Source organism: Oncorhynchus keta, chromosome 14 (assembly GCF_023373465.1).
Source record: "Oncorhynchus keta strain PuntledgeMale-10-30-2019 chromosome 14, Oket_V2, whole genome shotgun sequence".
NCBI classification, from domain to species: domain Eukaryota; kingdom Metazoa; phylum Chordata; class Actinopteri; order Salmoniformes; family Salmonidae; genus Oncorhynchus; species Oncorhynchus keta.
Window position 1 is genome coordinate 57435916 of NC_068434.1, and position 7912 is coordinate 57443827.

Here is a 7912-nt window from a genome sequence, read left to right on the forward strand (position 1 = left end):
TACTCAAGTATCAAAAGTAAATGTAATTGCTACAATACACTTAAGTATCAAGTAACAGTTTAAATAATACAATTATATTAAACAAACCAGAGCCACGTGTTCTTTATTTATTGATACCCAGGGGCACAGTCCAACACTAAGATATCATTTACAAATGAAGCATGTGCTTAGTGTGTCCGCCATAGAGGCAGTAGGGGATGTTCTCTTGATAAATGTGAATTAGACCATTTTCTTTCCTGTTACACAAAAGTAACAAGTACTTTTGGGTGTCAATGAAAATGTAGAGTAAAAAGTACATTATTTTATTTAGCAATGTAGTGAAGTAAAAGTAGTCAAGATATAGTAAAGTACAGAACAAAAGAAAACTTAAGTAGTACTTCCCAGTATTTTTATACCACTGTGACTATGGGTCATTTATCATAAATAGACCTAATATGTCACAGAAAATAATTGTGAAATTGCACAAAACACCCTTTGTTGGAGCTCATCTGTGGTAAAGCAGCACACTAGTTTTAGCCGCTTAACACCTTGGGGACATTTGAAGGAAATTGATGCAAAACCACACATACAATACCGAAGAAGCCACCAGTCACATCACCGATAATTAGTTTAAACATTTTGTAGGCCTGACCACAAGGGTTGGATTCTGGACACTCACATTTTTAATAATGATTTAAGACCAATGTAATTGACAGCTGTGGGCACAAAACAAATATGTAAATCACTAATCAAAACAAGTGGAAAATTGCAAAAACCATAATGCAGCATGTCAGAAAAAAAAAACATAGAAAATTCCTCACGCATGCATACTTTCAAAAAAGGTCAAAACAAATCTCTGTCATATACCTTTTTTCCCCCTTGCATGAGTTCTCGTAGCGAGGCACCGGTGAAGTATATGTGCATACACTTTGGTCGTGGTCCTTCTGTAGCTCAGTTGGTAGAGCATGGCGCTTGTAACGCCAGGGTAGTGGGTTCGATTCCCGGGACCACCCATACGTAGAATGTATGCACACATGACTGTAAGTCGCTTTGGATAAAAGCGTCTGCTAAATGGCATATATTATTATTATATATTACTTTCTTGAATTGAACCTCTGTACAGGAATTAAACTACATATGCAGTGTCTATAACACCTGGTTGAAACCATTGTGGGAGTATTATTTCTTATTCATTTACTCTTGATACATAATCAAATCAAGTTTCTCTTTTGGCAACTTAAGACCATTTCTTATTCTCGCTCTACAGAAGAAAAAAAAACATATTTTATTGATCTCAACAACAGTCATAGTTGAAGGTCTAAGTGTGGGGGAGACTAGCCAGCGTACTTGTTGCGGATGATCTCGCCCCCGCCTCAACCTCCTCGTAGAGCCACTTGCGGTCACAGCGGCACTCCACGCCACACCTGCGAGAGCTGCACTCGGGGCAGGGTTAGAAGCAGCCCTTGCAGTCCGCGTCCAGGCAGTCACACATGTCCTTGCCGCAGGAGAGCAGGCGCCCTTTGCTGTCATACACTTTGCCCCTATAGTCTGTCTGCAAATACACAAAAATGGAACGTATGACAGCCCTGTCTGTTTTCTCTGACCTGCCTCCTGAAAGTAACTAAATTCTGAGTCTTGCACCATTTACAGAATGACACTGCTTTCTGCTGGATTACCTTCTCCCTTACACTAATTTTCACTGACTAGACTCTCTGGTAAAAAAGGCAATTTAAAACGCAATAATGAAAACAAGCATACATTGCAGACTTTGAGGAAAGTAGCAGAGCAGTGCACTAATGCAGTGATGGATTCTGGAAACATGTGTCCACTCTTACCGGTCAGTGTTTGAAGAGACTCCTCCTCGTTGTCTTCTGCCATCACCTATTCCCTGCAAAAAAAAAAATAATAACTGAGTGAATGTTGATGACAGGGGGAAGGAAGTATGCTCTTGTGCATGTGAAAAAAGCCCCTAAAAAACATCACTTAACTGTGAAAAAATTCCCAAACTCCCTATATGCAGCAACAGGATTTACACTAACATTAATTTAAACATCATTGAGGGGTGATTTACCAAAAAAAGTAAATTATGAAATGTACGCGAGCTGAGAAAACATGAGACACACCGTGCCAGTATCCCGGGTACTCTTCAGCCTTGCTCTTCTCCAGCGCCTTAGCCCTCTCACAGTCTGATGGTGCCCCGAAGCGATTAGCCGCATTTGTGTCTTTGGTCATTATCCCCCTTTTTCGTAATTCAGGCTGCAATGTTTTTTAACATGCATCTTATAGTCTAGTTGAATAAAAAAAATAAAAGACAGTAGGCAAAGCTCGATGGAGCAACTATGAAGTGGCTGCTCCACTGGATGTCATAAGGTGAATGCACCAATTTGTAAGTCGCTCTGGATAAGAGCGTCTGCTAAATGACTTAAATGTAAATGTAATATATTATCTTCGATGAATCAGCACCGAAAATGGTGGGCACTGCATCTTCCCTAAGAAAATGTTTGCCATTGTAGTCTCGGAAACAATCTGGGTTAAAATGCTCTGAGCAGAGGCAAGTGTTGTAGGGATGAAGGTGTAGGGATGAAGGGATGAAGTTTTTCATCCTCAAACTTTGACCCAATGGTTGGCACGCTGAGGTTTACTGATGGGGAACCTAAGAACAACAGGACAAGAAACACTGCTTAACACAAGCAAGAGCAGCTGACACATGCATTCCCTCTCTCGCACGTATAAACACACCTAATTTAGCTAGCTTGCTAACTAGACTCAACAGCCACTATCTAGTTAGTTGGCTAACAACTAACGACAACAACATTTGAAGAAAGAGTTTGCTAACGATAGTTTGAAGTCCTTTACTCCTTACCTGTAAAATCTTATTTCTGACCCTTTGATAAACTTGTTGGTGCAGCCGTTTACTGCACAAGTGACAGGCATGATGAACCTCCTGCTCGTATGGTCTGATACCAATTTATTTAGTAACAATACAAACTATCAGAAGCGCGCTTCCACAACTCATGTGATTCTTCTTCTATTATATAATAACGGTCTGCAAACAAACGTTTGCCGCCACCTACTGTGCTGGAGTCTGTAGTCAAATCACGGTTTACAACATTAGCGCCACATGTCTAAATCCTCTTACCTAACTCAGTACTTCTGATAAAATAAAAAAGAGCCCTACGAACTTCCAATAGACCCTTCCCAATCACCAATATTCCTTCCAAACCCCACCAACCTCAATGACCCTGCACTTCAATCTTTCCCTCTCTTCAACATACTTACAACAATGTAACACATGCTCCACCATTTCATGACCATACACTCCTGAGACAAACCATTCACATGCTTGCCAACCAGTTGTAATGACGAGTGCAATGTCCTAGGCGCAATGGAGCAAACACCTCCTCTTCCTTCCTCATCAGACCTATGAATCTTGGTCCACCGACCTTTCTTTGGAGGGCATATTCTGTAAATGCCAGCTCTTGGGTTCAGAGTCCCATCACTTCTGCCACACATCTATCAAAATGGCTCTAATCTTACATTTCGCCTCACCTCTAACCAGTGGAACATTAGTATCAATTATATCTTGTTTTAAAGCTCTTTTGGCTAACTGGTCTACAATTGAATTCTCGTCCACACCCGAATGGGCTGGGACACAGCAGAATCTCACTACCACACCCAGTCTCTCAATTCTGCACAATAACCTTATTACTTCCAATAGTAGGCCACTCCTATTAGATTTTCCAGATGATAAACAATCCAATACAGACAGGGAATCTGAAGCCCACCATAATTCTGACAAGTTGTATGTCCTCCACCCACTAGAGGGCAACTACTATCGCCAACAGTTCAACTGAGTATACTGACAATTTGTCTATTAGTCTTCAAAATATCTGCACATCAAATTCAGGAACGAAAACACCCGCTCCTGAGCGACCCACTATCTGGGTCCTTGGATCCATCTGTGAATAGTGCAAAAAAATGCATAAAATCTTCTACCAATGTACTTGTCAATCAGTTTCACTACATCATTGACTTCTGACGAAGCTTTCCTTTTCTCTACCAAGGTTGGATCAACAACAGGATCTGGGAGTAACCATGGAGGAACATTCTCTATCACCACAGAAGGGCCAACCTCAAACCACTCTCATCAGCAAGCATTTCCAACTGTCCAACCAAAACCACTGCCGTATATATTCCCTCCCAAGCAGACACATCGATGGCTCTGAACAAACTTTATTTGACTCTTTGCAAACAGGAATCCATTTATCCGGAGGCTGCATTCATTGTAGCTGGGGATTTTAACAAGGCTAATCTGAAAACAAGACTCCCTAAATTTTATCAGCATATTGATTGCGCAACCAGGGCTGGAAAAATCTTGGATCACTGCTATTCTAACTTCTGCAACGCATATAAGGCCCTGTCCCGCCCTCCTTTCGGAAAAGCTGACCACGACTCCATTTTGTTGATCCCTGCCTACAGACAGAAACTAAAACAAGAAGCTCCCGCGCTGAGGTCTGTTCAACGCTGGTCCGACCAATCTGATTCCACACTCCAAGACTGCTTCCATCACGTTGACTGGGATATGTTTCGTATTGTGTCAGACAACAACATTGACGAATACACTGATTCGGTGAGCGAGTTCATTAGAACGTGCGTTGAAGATGTCGTTCCCATAGCAACGATTAAAACATTCCCAAACCAGAAACCGTGGATTGATGGCAGCATTTGCGTGAAACTGAAAGCCCGAACCATTGCTTTTAATCAGAGCAAGGGGACCGGAAACATGACCGAATACAAACAGTGTAACTATTCCCTCCGCAAGGCAATCAAACAAGCTAAGCGTCAGTATAGAGACAAAGTAGAATCTCAATTCAACGGCTCAGACACAAGAGGTATGTGGCAGGATCTACAGTCAATCACGGATTACAAAAAGAAAACCAGCCCAGTCACGGACCAGGATGTCTTGCTCCCAGGCAGACTAAATAACCTTTTTGCCCGCTTTGAGGACAATACAGTGCCACTGACACGGCCCGCAACTAAAACATGAGGACTCTCCTTCACTGCAGCCGATGTGAGTAAAACATTTAAACGTGTCAACCCTCGCAAGGCTTCAGGCCCAGACGGCATCCCCAGCCGCGCCCTCAGAGCATGCGCAGACCAGCTGGCTGGTGTGTTTACGGACATATTCAATCAATCCCTATCCCAGTCTGTTGTTCCCACATGCTTCAAGAGGGCCACCATTGTTCCTGTTCCCAAGAAAGCTAAGGTAACTGAGCTAAACGACTACCGCCCCGTAGCACTCACTTCCGTCATCATGAAGTGCTTTGAGAGACTAGTCAAGGACCATATCACCTCCACCCTACCTGACACCCTAGACCCACTCCAATTTGCTTACCGCCCAAATAGGTCCACAGACGATGCAATCTCAACCACACTGCACACTGCCCTAACCCATCTGGACAAGAGGAATACCTATGTGAGAATGCTGTTCATCGACTACAGCTCGGCATTTAAAACCATAGTGCCCTCCAAGCTCGAGACCCTGGGTCTCGACCCCACCCTGTGCAACTAGGTACTGGACTTCCTGACGGGCCGCCCCCACCCAGGTGGTGAGGGTAGGCAACAACATTTCCACCCCGCTGATCCTCAACACTGGGGCCCCACAAGGGTGCGTTCTGAGCCCTCTCCTGTACTCCCTGTTCACCCACGACTGCGTGGCCACTCACGCCTCCAACTTAATCATCAAGTTTGCGGACGACACAACAGTGGTAGGCTTGATTACCAACAACGACCAGGACACCTACACCACCCGATGTCACAGGAAGGCCATAAAGATCATCAAGGACAACAACCACCCGAGCCACTGCCTGTTCACCCCGATATCATCCAGAAGGCGAGGTCAGTACAGGTGCATCAAAGCTGGGACCGAGAGACTGAAAAACAGCTTCTATCTCAAGGCCATCAGACTGTTGAACAGCCACCACTAACATTGAGTGGCTGCTGCCAACACACTGACTCAACTCCAGCCACTTTAATAATGGGAATTGATGTAAAATATATCACTAGACACTTTAAACAATGCTACCTAATCTAATGTTTACATACCCTACATTATTCATCTCATATGTATATACTGTACTCTATATCATCTACTGCATCTTTATGTAATACATGTATCACTAGCCACTTTAACTATGCCACTTTGTTTACATACTCATCTCATATGTATATACTGCACTTAATACCATCTACTGTATCTTGCCTATGCCGCTCTGTACCATCACTCATTCATATATCTTTATGTACATATTCTTTATCCCCTTACACTTGTGTCTATAAGGTAGTAGTTTTGTAATTGTTAGCTCGATTACTTGTTGGTTATTACTGCATTGTCGGAACTGGAAGCACAAGCATTTCGCTACACTCACATTAACATCTGCTAACCATGTGTATGTGACAAATAAAATTTGATTTGATTTGGCATTGTCTATTAGTATATTCCCAACAGTCATCTAGAACAGTAGCAGTGGGATGGTCAACCTCACAGCCTAACCCAATAAGCTAATAAATATTTTTTCCGCTGTTTTTCCAAAGGCATCTCACCTGCCCCCAGAAGTAAGAAACATAAGGATATTGATTTAAAATGCACCATTACGTATCCTTAAAAACATATATAAAACTATGTACTGGATTCTGTCCAGCCTCTGAAGCCAAGTTTTCGCCGCTGTTTCATAAACTATACACCAGTAATCAATTGTCGTCCTGATCAGAGCTCTATTAAATATCCATCAACGATTGTTTGCATCCTACTCATAACCATACACCGAACGCATAAGATCCACCACCTTCTTACACTTTGTTTCAAAATTTATGACATGCTCTTCCCATGTATATCGCTCATTGAACCATAGACCTAAATATTTGTACTTAAAAAGCCTCCCCATAAGCTGTCCATACAGAAACAACGGCATATTATCAGCAACTTTCTTCTTTGAGAAGAACATACAGCAAGATTTCACCGCTGACATTTTAAAACTGAACCATCTTTCAACATACATTATAGCTTGTTGAATAGATTTGGTCACATGAGAGATATTCCTTCCCCTCTTCCAAATAGCTCCATCCTCAGTATATAGGGAAGCCCCAATACTTTTATTTATTTGAACCTTTGTTTAACTAGGCAAGTCACCCCGCTATCATCCAGAAGGCGAGGTCAGTACAGGTGCATCAAAGCTGGGACCGAGAGACTGAAAAACAGCTTCTATCTCAAGGCCATCAGACTGTTGAACAGCCACCACTAACATTGAGTGGCTGCTGCCAACACACTGTCATTGACACTGACCCAACTCCAGCCACTTTAATAATGGGAATTGATGGGAAATGATGTAAATATATCACTAGCCACTTTTAACAATGCTACCTTATATAATGTTACTTACCCTACATTATTCATCTCATATGCATATGTATATACTGTACTCTACATCATGGACTGCATCCTTATGTAATACATGTATCACTAGCCACTTTAACTATGCCACTTTGTTTACTTTGTCTACATACTCATCTCATATGTATATACTGTACTCGATACCATCTACTGTATGCTGCTCTGTACCATCACTCATTCATATATCCTTATGTACATATTCCTTATCCCCTTACACTGTGTATAAGACAGTCGTTTTGGAATTGTTAGTTAGATTACTTGTTGGTTATCACTGCATTGTCGGAACTAGAAGCACAAGCATTTCGCTACACTCGCATTAACATCTGCTAACCATGTGTATGTGACAAATACAATTTGATTTGAAGTCAGTTGAGAACCAATTCTTATTTACAATGACGACCTACACCGGCCAAACCACGAAAATGCTGGGCCAATTGTGCGCCGCACTATGGGACTCCCATTCACCACTGTTTGTGATACAGC

At 42.2% G+C, this 7912-nt stretch overlaps 1 pseudogene; it reads right to left on the reverse strand.

The window, feature by feature from the left end:
- Nucleotides 1-87: 87 nt before the first annotated feature.
- LOC118393660 (ARL14 effector protein-like) lies at nucleotides 88-5717 on the reverse strand (annotated as a pseudogene).
- Between the last annotated feature and the right edge of the window lie 2195 nt (nucleotides 5718-7912).